This window comes from Amaranthus tricolor, chromosome 1 (assembly GCF_026212465.1).
Source record: "Amaranthus tricolor cultivar Red isolate AtriRed21 chromosome 1, ASM2621246v1, whole genome shotgun sequence".
Taxonomy (NCBI): domain Eukaryota; kingdom Viridiplantae; phylum Streptophyta; class Magnoliopsida; order Caryophyllales; family Amaranthaceae; genus Amaranthus; species Amaranthus tricolor.
Window position 1 is genome coordinate 12,735,128 of NC_080047.1, and position 12,753 is coordinate 12,747,880.

Below are 12,753 nucleotides of genomic sequence, written 5' to 3' on the forward strand. Positions count from 1 at the left end.
TTCATATCATTTCTAATCTCCACTTTTCAATATTTTTTGAAAACTAAAAAATCATTTAAATGAATTATTTTTCATGCTTTTTAGTTTTTAAAGTCATTATATTCCTAATAAATTCGACTAATTTATTATTCATTAAATGACATATATCATATTACTTTGAAAATAAAAAAATTTAAAACTTCAGTAATACTGAATAGGCCCTTAGCTATTAAAAACAAGCGGAGGATACCAGATAAAAGACGGTAGAGATTAGGAATAGTGATGATTCAGGTCCAACGAGACTCGAATTTAGAACCTTTTAACTTTTGTTGGACCAATACCTGGGCCCTTAGGTTTTAATATTTTAGATCCAGACTTAGATCAATTGGATACGAGGGATCTAGGGCCCTAAATGATTCTTAATTAAAATTATTAATTCTTAAACATTTTGTACATATTAAAGCTTTTATTAGTATTAACATGTTTATACGCTGTATATAAGTCTAAATTGAGTCATAACAAATATTAAAATAGATTCACAATGAATTTAAATTTGATTTTGTTTGTGTACTAGATTAGATTTAAATCGGGTCTGATAGGTCTGAGACAGATTTAGTGGGTCTAGATCTTAAGCGAGTCCAGAGAGGGTTGGAGTCTAAAAACCCTAAATTCGAATCTATTTATTTTTCAGATCTGATCCAAACTCGGACAAATTATTTAGTCTGAAGACTCGAAACGTAAAGCAAGGACGAGTTTGACGTAGGTCGCAGGTTCTATAAGATCTTGTACCTATAACCATGGCATACTGATAACAATTATTTCTTCATCGTCTCTTAGAAATCTAGAAAAATATCTTTTTTCTTCATCTAGGGATATATTTTCTTTTATTTTGATAACAATTATTTAGCGCATAGGGGAGAAATTTGGGAGCAAGGGATTAAAGAGAATATTTCTCGTTAATCTATTTACTAACTAAATATATTCAAAGGTTATTTGGAAGGAAAATAGTGAGGGTGTTTATTAGGCCATGATAATTCGTCACATAATTTCGCTGTGGTTTATTCTTGTGGACACGGGACATCAGTGGGCTCGGGCTACAAACCCACAAGTCAAGAGCGTTGAGTACTTGCACATTGCACATGCACTTGGTGAGGTTCATTGTTTCTCAAAACTTTATGGTAATAGGAAGATTAGCTCACCCAATATATATGCAAGTCAACTATCCACTATTTTATCGATGTGGGATCTTGTCTCACATATGAATATTTTCAATAGTGTTTGGAAAACGACTGATAGTTGGTAATTGATAGCTGATTATAGTGGCTGATTTAGCCAGCTTATTTTATTAACTGGTTTCACCACCTGATTTTGAACTCGCTACTATAAGTAGCTTGTTCAAAAATAGCTTATTCATATCAATAAGTTGTTTCTTAGTTCACCAAATAAGCATTAGTTAACTTGACCACCCAACCCTCTACTTATATCAAAATAAGCTAAAATTACTTAATTATAAGCTGATGTGCCAAACAGCCCCATTGATTATGAGAATTGTGCTACATGTTTTTAGGTCATCACGTTGAGAGACAATCTTTCACAAGAGTAGCTGCTCTTTGAGGTTAGGATCGAAACTACCTAGGAAAATTAATCTGATCCAACTGACTATAAACCCTATTAATATTGAAAGATGTAACATAAAATATAAAAAAAAAATAGTATTCAAGTTGATTCAGTGTAAATGTAAAGGTGTGTATTCGACTCATTCTATAATAATATCCTAGGTTTGCACCTATCCATTTGGAAGTTATGATGAAGTAAGATTAAGAAACTACTTGAGTTGAGATCTAGTCAAGATTCACTTCACATAAGAAAAGCCAAATGTTCTTATTTTGTTGATAGTAGCACATTACAAGCATTCATCATATTTTTTAAATATATGACTAGAGTTAGATATTTTTGGGACTTTTATCTATAGAATTTAAAGATAATTGCATATGTATAACAAAAGTTGATAAATAGACACTTGTATTTTAAGGACTAGTGAACTTTTTGGAAATTAGAAATTAAACGACAAAATGACAATAATCTCTTAGCTTTTATCAAATTTAAGTGATCTTCCTTCTCAATTTACAATAGGGGGCCAGAACTTGAAAGTCTTAGATGAAAGCAATGTCTTGTCTATGCTTTCAAAAATCTTGAAATTTTTCTTTAAATGTATATTTCAAGGAACCATATAAAGTTAAATTAGCAATTATTAATTTAGTGTAGCTATATATTTTTATATATTTGGCCCCATTTTCTTTACACAACCTCTTTTAGGTGCTTTATTTCAAATTTGATACTTATTTTTTTTAGAACCCAAATGTTAATAAATGCCCCAGGTGTTCATTAATAAGAATAATTAATTTTTATTTATAATCTATTTATTTTGTACACTTAGTTATTAACATTTTAATAGGATGAGTTAATTTTAAGTTGTTTTTACAAATAGCTCAAATTAAAGGATAAAAAAATTAATAATAATAACTCTAATAGTAGTCATATATATTTGTACAACTTATATCGTAGGACATGTATAATTTTTTGTATGATAACTTGTTATAGTAAGAATTATTTGTAGAACCTAATCCTTTGAATTATATTATATTTTATATCGTTCATACTCCTTTTTGGTGATGTATTTAATTAGATGTTTTAGCATATTTGGTTGTGTTAAAGTTATTTCATTTTCATTTATGATTTTGCGATTTTATTATGTTTTTGTGGTGGAAATTAGGATTTATATTGACTATTAGAATGTGTTGAAAATACTTCACATGTGAGACAAGATTCCACATCGATTAAATAGTAGGTTGTTGACTTGCATATATAGTGGGTGAGCTAATCTTCCTACTACCATATGGTTTTGGGAAATAATGAACCTCACCAAGTGTATGTGCAAGTCAACGCTCTTGACTCGTGGATTTGTAGGCTCAAGCCCACGGGTCTCCCGTGTCCACACAAGTGGGCCACGGTGAAAATTATGTGACGAATTGTCACGACCTAATAGAATAATAGAGTGATAAGAGGATAAAAGATCGGTTATTGATATGAATAAGTTGTTTTTTAACAAGCTGCTCATAACAACGAGTTCAAAATCAGTTGGTCAAATCAGTCACTATAATCAGCTATATATCATCTATTAGTAATTAGTCGTTTTCCAAACATCCTCATATTGGTCAACAATCTACGCAACAAGCCTTTTACAATTGGCGCAATCGTTCACTTCAATATCAACATCAATTAGATAAATTTTTTTATTAGCATTCATCAAATTAGGATTCATATTAAGCTTACAAGAAATCTTATTCATATTTACATCAACCCTAGATATCACTCCTTTATAATTATTCGTTCCTCTTTTAAAATGTCGATCAATAAAAGAAAAGTCACTAAAGAAAATGTAGCTCTGATTTGGTGAATTTTATGAATTTGTGTTCTTTATTATTTTTATTATTATTTTACTTATTCTCATGTTTTGTGTTTTATATTTATTAGTATAAAAATTCGTGCAATGCACGAATTTCTTTTTATAAAATTTTATATTAATATGTAATTAAAACACAAATATGTAATTATATTCACCAATATCTACGCTAATTTTATCGCAAAATCATCTCTTTGAGATTAACAAAATTCTCACCAATATGTGCCAATGTGTCAGATATCACTTCAAATATATGTGGCAAATAATCATAATTTTTATAACTGATATATGGCAGAATTTTATTGCCATAAAATTCAATTCATTTGAGACTTCAATATAAAAACTAAAATTAGCAAATCATTTAGCATGCTTACCATTTATTCACTCCATTAAAAGTTTTTTGGTATACTTGACATGATTCTAGTTTGGAAATATATTATTCAATTACTTAATAAAAATAAAAATTGATTTTTTGTTGTTTAATTTTTATTCAATCAATTAAAAAAATCAAATTAATGTATCAGTTAAATAATACAATTTTCTTATTTAAACATGTATCAATTAAAAATTTATTGCAAATTAATTACACAATTTTCTTATTTAACGCATCAGTTAATGATGAATTCACAGACTCTAATGAAACTGCTTAGTCAGCATACTGGTCCAATCAAATTCATCCAATCGTCAAAATTATTATATTGATCATTTTGCTTCCAACTTTATTAAAATATATAAGACTATAGAATTAGAATCTGCCATCCATCTAGTCTTTAAAATTGCTTTCACCAAATTTTTTCCTCATTGGAGAACCAACATTAGGGTAATTTATCTTTAAGGAGAATATTTGGATCAAAGATAAGTGGAACCTCCAAAGATCATATACTCCATCAAACCCCATGAGTTTAATCTTTCAACAATCCTATTTTGGTTTATCTGTTGGATTCGTAATATTTCTATTTTGAGTAATGTCCTCACAACTTTCTTTAATTCTGATACATATATTTTTTTCTCACTTTTAATCGTATTTACACAATTTAATTATGCCTACCATTTTCTTAATATTTGTGCAAATATTGTGTGATGTATATTCGGAACAAAGGGAGTAATACATTTCTTTTTTGAATCATTTTTTTCTACAATTATAATAAATTAGATTTTTTTTACAAAAGGGAGATCCTAATTGTTTTCATTTTTGTATTTCCTAACTTTTAAAGAATGACTTAATTATTTTTGCTCTATAGATCTGATTTTTACGACATGTATTTTATGTTGTAGGTCAGAAAAATATGATCTATGCAAGTTAACATCTTTCATTGCATACTTATTATATAAAGTAGCTATAAAAAGCCAATATGATGTGCTATAAAAAACATTTGATTACGAAAAATGAAAAAAAAAAAACTATTGTCATAAAATCTAACTGTACCTTGAAATCGATAGTTTTGATCTATTTTTTGAAAGTTTGTCAATTGTTTCTTAAAAGTTTGTCGTAAAATTTGTATATGGATCATTCATTATAAACATAATTAATTTTATAATAATTAAAGAAAATTTATTTGGGATTTATTGTGGAGATTTTTACTTATTATGATTTGATTTTAAAACGTTGATATTAGATTACTTAAATCCAACCCAATTATTAATAATTTGATTTAAAAATTATTTAAACCGCATATTAACTACAGAAAAATAATCAAACTCAAAATCAACATAATTAACTAGAATTTTAGTAGTATATGGGAGTCTATGGCATTATTAATCTTCCTTCCTAGGATACCCTTAAATGCACCCTCAAGTCCAAACACATGTAACCAAAACATTTGACATAATCTGCAATAGAGATAACAAGCAATGAATTTTCAATGATAATCCTATTGCAATGATCAAATTATATACCTCCCAATTATACATTATCCATAGAGTATAAATGGCAATAGCCAATAAAATATAATGCGTGTGGATCTCTCTTAGACAAAATCCAAGAGAAGAATGCCAAAGAGAGTTTCCATTGTTTTCAACGACCCTTATAACTAGAGATGTTCAAAACAGATTTGACGATTTGGTATGTTTTCAATCTTAATTAAATCCCATTTGACTCGACTTTAAAATAAATTTAAAATTATGTAAAAATCAATGTGAATACAAGACACGAATTGGAACCAACCCGAAATATGTGACCCGAAATCAACTCGATGACCCAAATGAACAATTCTACTTATATCTAAAGTTGTACATTAGGGTGTTCAAGTGAGTTTCACGTATGATATCTCAAATCAGATTAATTTTGATTCCTATATCATGTATGTATGTAAGTAAATATCTTGATAATCTTATTTGATGTTTATGTACATATTTTTTAAGATCTGATCAAGTCAAGTCATACTCAATGTTGATTAATCAGGTCAATTTTGGACAAGGTGAAGCAAGGGCCTTATTAACTTTTGGATGTGTAGAAAATTAAGGCTTTTCTTCGATCATTAATGGTAAAATAGAGACCAAAATCCAATGTTGGTAGGTTTTGAACCCCTAATCAACAATATCACAATAAGACACGTCATCAACTGAATTATGCTTGACCGATAAACTATAACGACCTTGTTAATATATGAGGCCCTTGTTTTCCGGAGGGTTCTAAACGGTCGCCAGTTGGACGTCTTAAATGGGCCTAAAATCGCACTTGATTTTAGATAGTTGTAACCAAAAACGACAAATCCACATGCATTAGGGGTCCCAAACCCATACAAGAAAAGAATGGTAAAAGGCTAAAAAGGTATGTAGATCATTAGATTGTGGTGGTGCCAATAGCCATATGCCATTGCTCTAATGTGAAGCATCTTGATCTAAGAAAGAGTCATAGGCCACATCTTGAAGCAAATACCTTTTTTGGCTTTATACGCCTTGTCAGTTTTGTTTAGCAAAAGGCAAGCTGTGAAGTTGATGTCATTCTTAAAGGAAATAAAAAAGATGATTAACTCTAAAGAACAAAAAGAAAACTATCAAATTTATGGGAATGAAAGAATAAGAATAGATGGGTCTTTTACCAAACATTTCACACTAAGTGTTTGAGTGTTTAGTGATATGGACTTTTGCTCTTTTTTTGTTTATTGATTACATTTTTTAATTATTGGGTTGATTTTATGATTTGGCTTACACATGGGGGTCTACTTATATTCAATATAATATTGATAATTTTTTCATTATGATTTTTTTTTTCATTTCCGTCCCACCAAATTTGCTCTATATGCATTTGTTGAAAAAACCAAGTAAAATATGTAAATCGATATTTATAAAAAAGGTGATAAAAATAGGTGAGGATTTAAAAAAAATCAAATAATGTCGACAATATTTAATAAAAATGTGCTTAATGAGATTCAAACTTAGGTCAATGTTGTCATATAATATTTTGGAAAAATTGTCCTGAATTGTCAAACCTATTGGCCATTATTTGCTAATAGTCTCACCTTTTGAAACTTTATAAATAATTCAACGTTTGCATACCTTTTGTTGCATATGGACCTTAGTTACAAAAGACTGGTTACAACTAGTAAATCCCTTTTCCTTTTAACTTATTCAAACAATACCTTTAAGTTTCTAATTATAAAATCACTTTGACCCTCATTAAGTCTCCATCTACCTCTTCCTCTTTATTTCGGACACGAATAAAAAATTCTCACCAGACCGGGACCTTTTTTCACCCTTTGGAACTTTGCTTCAAAACCATGCTCTCATTTCACATAATTTATGGAAATTGAACCAATACTTCGTCATACCATTTAATATTATTAAGATTTTTATTAAATTAAAGATGTGAAAGTTTTTTTTCTTTGTCTAAAATTTTGAAGTTGAATATGGTATTATTCTATAGAAGCAAGTTTATCAAGGAGGACGATGACCTGTTGAATTTAACGACTAGTAGTAATCTGGAATAGGCGATTTGTTTTTTGGAGGGTCAATTCACAACAAAATGAAGGCAAAGGTTGAATTATTTTAAACAATTTTTCCCAGTACTTTTTCCTATTAACATTATCGGTTGAGTATAGAATATCCGTCCCCGGGTAGAACTATATGAAAGAGATAAAAATGCACATTAATTATGTAGATAAAAATATTAAAAAAATATATATATATGTCATAACCAAAAATAGAAATCGGTAAAAATTGATAGGACGGACAAATTTAATGAGAAAGTACAAAGGGGAGTATATTTTAATCGCTTAAAAATAATGTCCTGGGCGGCAATTATATTGCTTTTTGAAAGGGATTAAGGAATAGGGACTTGGGAGGTTAACAAGATAGGTTGAAGTAAGTACTATTGTATTTTACTTTAGATCATTGACTTTGAACTTGAACAGAGAACAATCCAGCTTTCAGATTGTTGTTTTGTATGACCATGGTTCGTATAAATTATACCCATCACTCCAGTTAATTCAAATAATCAATCGTGATAATTGTTTTGACTAGAAGTGTTCATTCGGGTGATCTGATCGGTTTCGGACATGGACCATTCAGTTTGGTTGAATTTTGGATCGGTTATTTTTCAGAAGCGTGTTACATCAGGTCACATTCGGGTCGGGTCGGTTAGTCACGGTTCGGTTGAAGATCAGTTATTCGAGCTATCGGGTTTGCATTGGTTCGGTGTCGGTTGAAGTTTGAGTGGATTGATAATCGATCTCGGGTTGTTATCGGTTAATAATTGGTTTAGTTTTATCGGGTACAGATCGGGTCCGGGTATTTTTTTCAAGTAGAATTCGGCTACGAGTTACTAAATACTATCGATCGAGTCAATGTCACATTAAGTTGCTAGTCATTTTTTAATTCATGACAAGATTCTCTTTACTTAAGGGAAATAGTTAAAATGCAAATCAATTAAATTATTATTTTGTTACTTTTACTTGTTTGATTGTAAATTAAAATTAAAGTTCTATCATTTGTCATCTAATTTGATTAAAAATAGTTTAATAAACATTGACCATTGATTATTAACTCTAAATATATAAACCATGTATTTTAAAAAGTTAATTTATGAAAATTTATCACGTTATTAGATTAACTAATAAGATAATTGAATATGAGTTGATCATACTTTTATGTTAGAAATCGGTTCAGGTTTACAACAGTTCGATTAAAAATTGATTCGGGTTAGTCGGTTGTAGTCGGGTCGAGTTCAGTTTTGAACATGATACGAGTCGGAGATGACTCTGTTCGGTCATTATTAGGTTCGGGTAATCTCGGTTAACGGTTATATGCCGGTTATAAAAATCGGTCACATTTCAGGTACAGTTTTCCATTTTCGGTTGTCAATCGATTCGATTGCAACTTCGGTTCGGATAATATCGGTTCAATAAGCCTAAAAAAGAAACATATTTTCGGGTTAAATAACTTTCGATTTCGAATCGGATCACATTTAAACAGCTTTACGACAAGACTTGTATTATTTTTTATGTTTGCAAAAGTTGGTCTAGACCGTAAAATAATTAGACCAAACAACAATAAGCGATTTGGTCCAATTGCATCTCATATTTGATGTATCTTATTCCTTTTGTAGTTTGCATTTTGGTCTAAGTTTTGGAATTTTAAACCAATAAACTATAGACGGTATTTTTTTTTAATGTTTTGGTTTTAAATCATGAAGTATATTGTAAGCCGTATTGTTTAGCTAATATTAATAAATGACTAGAAATAATAACATCAATAAAAAAGCACAAGTTATTATATCATACGGATTTCTAAAGTTATTGTTTTTCATTTTCCATTAATATAACAAGCGGATGGAAATCTTTTTTCTTTAATCTTCCTCTCCAATATCATCAGACTTATTTTAGACACCTACGGATTGAGAGATGAAACTCCACCCACAACTTGTCATCAAGATAAAGTCTCGTGTGCACTAATTAATCAACATTATTTTATTATTATTTTATTATGCATCAACCTTAAAAAATTATTATTATAGTTATCATCATACTCAGTACAATTATAATAGTATTTTAAGTATTTTTACTTGATAAGTACAATCACTATGAAATACTTCCTCCGTTCCATAATACCCGCTATATTTTCTATTTTTGGCAACTTCATATTACTTACTACATTTCCGTTTTTAGTAATAAAACAATCATTTAAAGTTCTACCTACCCCTATTTTTATCCTACTCTATACTTTATACTCTATAATAAAATACTATACTATACTCTATAAAGTAACCTAACAACCTATTTTTTCTTTTTCTTTTTCAATTAACAATAATAAAATACTATACTCTATAAAGTAAACAATCAGCTACAGTGTAGGTCAATTACTTTTCTTAATTCTCGTGCCCATGCAAATGTAGCGATTAAAACGAAACGGAGAAAGTATTTGCTATTATTTAATCGGTGCACCCTAAAGTAACAAGAATTAAGTCTACATACAAGACTTTTAATGTCATCAAAGTCATGTCAATTACAGAATCTTCTTTATCATGGAATACTATTCTAACACGTGTTTGATAGTTGGGTTGTTGGATATTGTTGATTGTTAGATGTTGGCTAATTCAGTTGACTTATTTGACTTATTAATAACATTGGCTTTTTTATTGTTACATATCTTTCTATTAGAGATAATGTGAGCTAACAAAATATAAATTAATGAAATAGTTATATTATATTATATTTTTATTTTTCAATTAAAAACCAATTTTTCTACCAGTATAATAAAACAGTGTCCTTTGAATACTGTCCAGCTAGCAAATATGAAGGTATAATTTTGATTGAAAAAAGAGACTAATGCAAGTTTTGATTTGAAAAAAGAGACTAATGCAAGTTTTGATTGAAACGAACACATAGAAAAAAGTAAGAAATATATTTATAGTATACACTCCTCTTGTCAAAATATTGAAAGTATTATTGCTTTAAAAAATCAAATCTACTACACTTATTTACTAGTATGTACTACTTTTTTTATTTCTATTTGATGTTCTCATAAAATATATTCATAAAAATTAAAAAGTTTAGATATTTTATACAATAGATATATTATTCTATTGAATAATAAAGTTAACGAAAAAAAATAGGAGTTATAAGTATTAAAACGTATTTAAAATAAAGATATTGTAATAAATATGAAGCCACAAATATTATAAAATTGTTAAATAAAGTTTGTGAGAAATATATGAAGACCTTAATTATTATAAGAGATTTTTTTTTGAAACCATAAAGTTAATAAAGAATATATGGAAACCATAAACATAAAAAAATATTAATATTAGGATGAGTAAGACTAATTAATTATGTCAAAAAAATGAGATATAAATAGAAATTTTTTTGGAAAATAACAAATAACAGAGGAATTATTAAGTAATACTTCCTACATTACATTGAAAATGTCCTATTTACTTTGACACTATTCACTTATTACTCTTAATTTGTATTTTATTTTTAATCAATAAACTAAACATAGTCAAGTGAGATCTTGTTTGATTTATCTCAATAAAAAAATTATTAATATCCACTTTTTATAATATTTCGTTATGTATAATAAAAGACATTAAACAGTGAATAAGTGCATTGGATAGCGTCAAAAAGTAAATGTGAGATTTTCAGTTAAATGAAAGTAATATCAAATTCGAAAATTGAATCTTATTTCAGTTAAAGAGTAAATATCACTTTTTCAAAAAGTCATAAGTTCCATTCTTACATAGCTTTGAGTACTTTCCCTTAAAACATAATCATAATAAAAAAATAATTTAAAAAAAATAATGTCAAAGACAATCTAAGACATCAACTAAATAACAATTCATCCAATTTATAGACACGTTTCCGCATTACCCCTCCATGACATGTTCCTATCATAACAAGAAGTCTAGAACCACTGACTCATAGAAGTATATCATTTATTTATGAAAATTCTCATATCCTTTATTTTCCTATGAATTCATCATAGATAATCATTTTTCAAAATAGTATACTTTGTAGCTAAAAATACTTTCACAAATAATTAAAGAATCAATAAACACTATTAGAGATATTAGTACTTAATATATGTCTTGGCAAACATGCCAACTGAAATAAGACAAGGTCATTGAAATGGAGAGAGTATTATACAATTGACTTAATAGTTGACTTAACAGCTAATGATTTCAACTAAAATAGACTAAATGAGAATTGTTAAATACCCAATATTTCAAAATAAAGAAGTTTATTGTTGGAGCTTTAGTAGTATTTTATAAGATTGCATCATCACATTTCACAACTAAGTTATTTGTCAAAACTTATTCCAATAAAATAATATAAAAATAAATAAAAAATGATTTAAAATGTTACTTTGAGTACATGCCACAAAAGAATGTAATGATAATCCCCTAATTGATATTAAATCTAGCAATCTAGCATAAGTTAATCATGAGATTCAAAATAATAAGTAAGAAAATTTTGTTAAGGGTTATATGACCAATGACATTGTCTAGTCCTTAAAAGGAAGTCATGGTAAAGATCTAAGAAACACCAACTTTTTAAGGACTTGTAGCAAAAAAAATGTTGTTTGGCCATGTATGTCGGTAGTTGTCTGCTCCCTTTACATATATAAATATTAGTAAAAGGAATTGGATAAGGAAATATTATTTATTGTAAGTAGTATTTTGAATTATGTAATTGTTTTTGTAGGCACCAAACATGCATATCATCATGCACATACACTCCTTTCCGAAAGTATGTATCGGCTTCCAATACGTCTACATTGCCTGGATTTGATGCTTTTGTGGGTTTAGGCCCCCATTCAATTATGGTACGTACATATCGAGAAACAGATCTTGTCTTAATTAGACTAAATTTTATTTTTTTAGATAAGATTTTAGGCTCAATTCTCATTTAATTTTTCTAGTCTCTCTGTTTACTTTATAATTATAATAATAAAAATTACTAAATACTTGGATAGTCTAAAAGCTAGAAATCAATAGGTACTTCTCGACACCTTAAAAGTGCATAAAAGGTGTTGGACTGTATGTTCAAGTTGGATGATCTAGTCCTAGACTTTGTACTTGGTAGATCGCAAGTTGTATTGATTGGAAGTCGTTGGTTAAGGGGGAGATAAAGGCCTAGATAGTTGTACCTTTCTTTAACCCAATAACTAAACACTTTGCTAAGCATAGAAGTCAGGGGCAGATTCAAAAGAAAAAAAATAAATGAAACATAAAATACATTTAACAATGAAAAAATTACTTTTAATGTTATATAAAGAAATTGTCTAAGTCGAATTTTCATATTTTGAAAATGGCGTATAATATCATCATTTATCAAATTTTAAAACAAATCACATACAAAGTAAAATAAAACTAA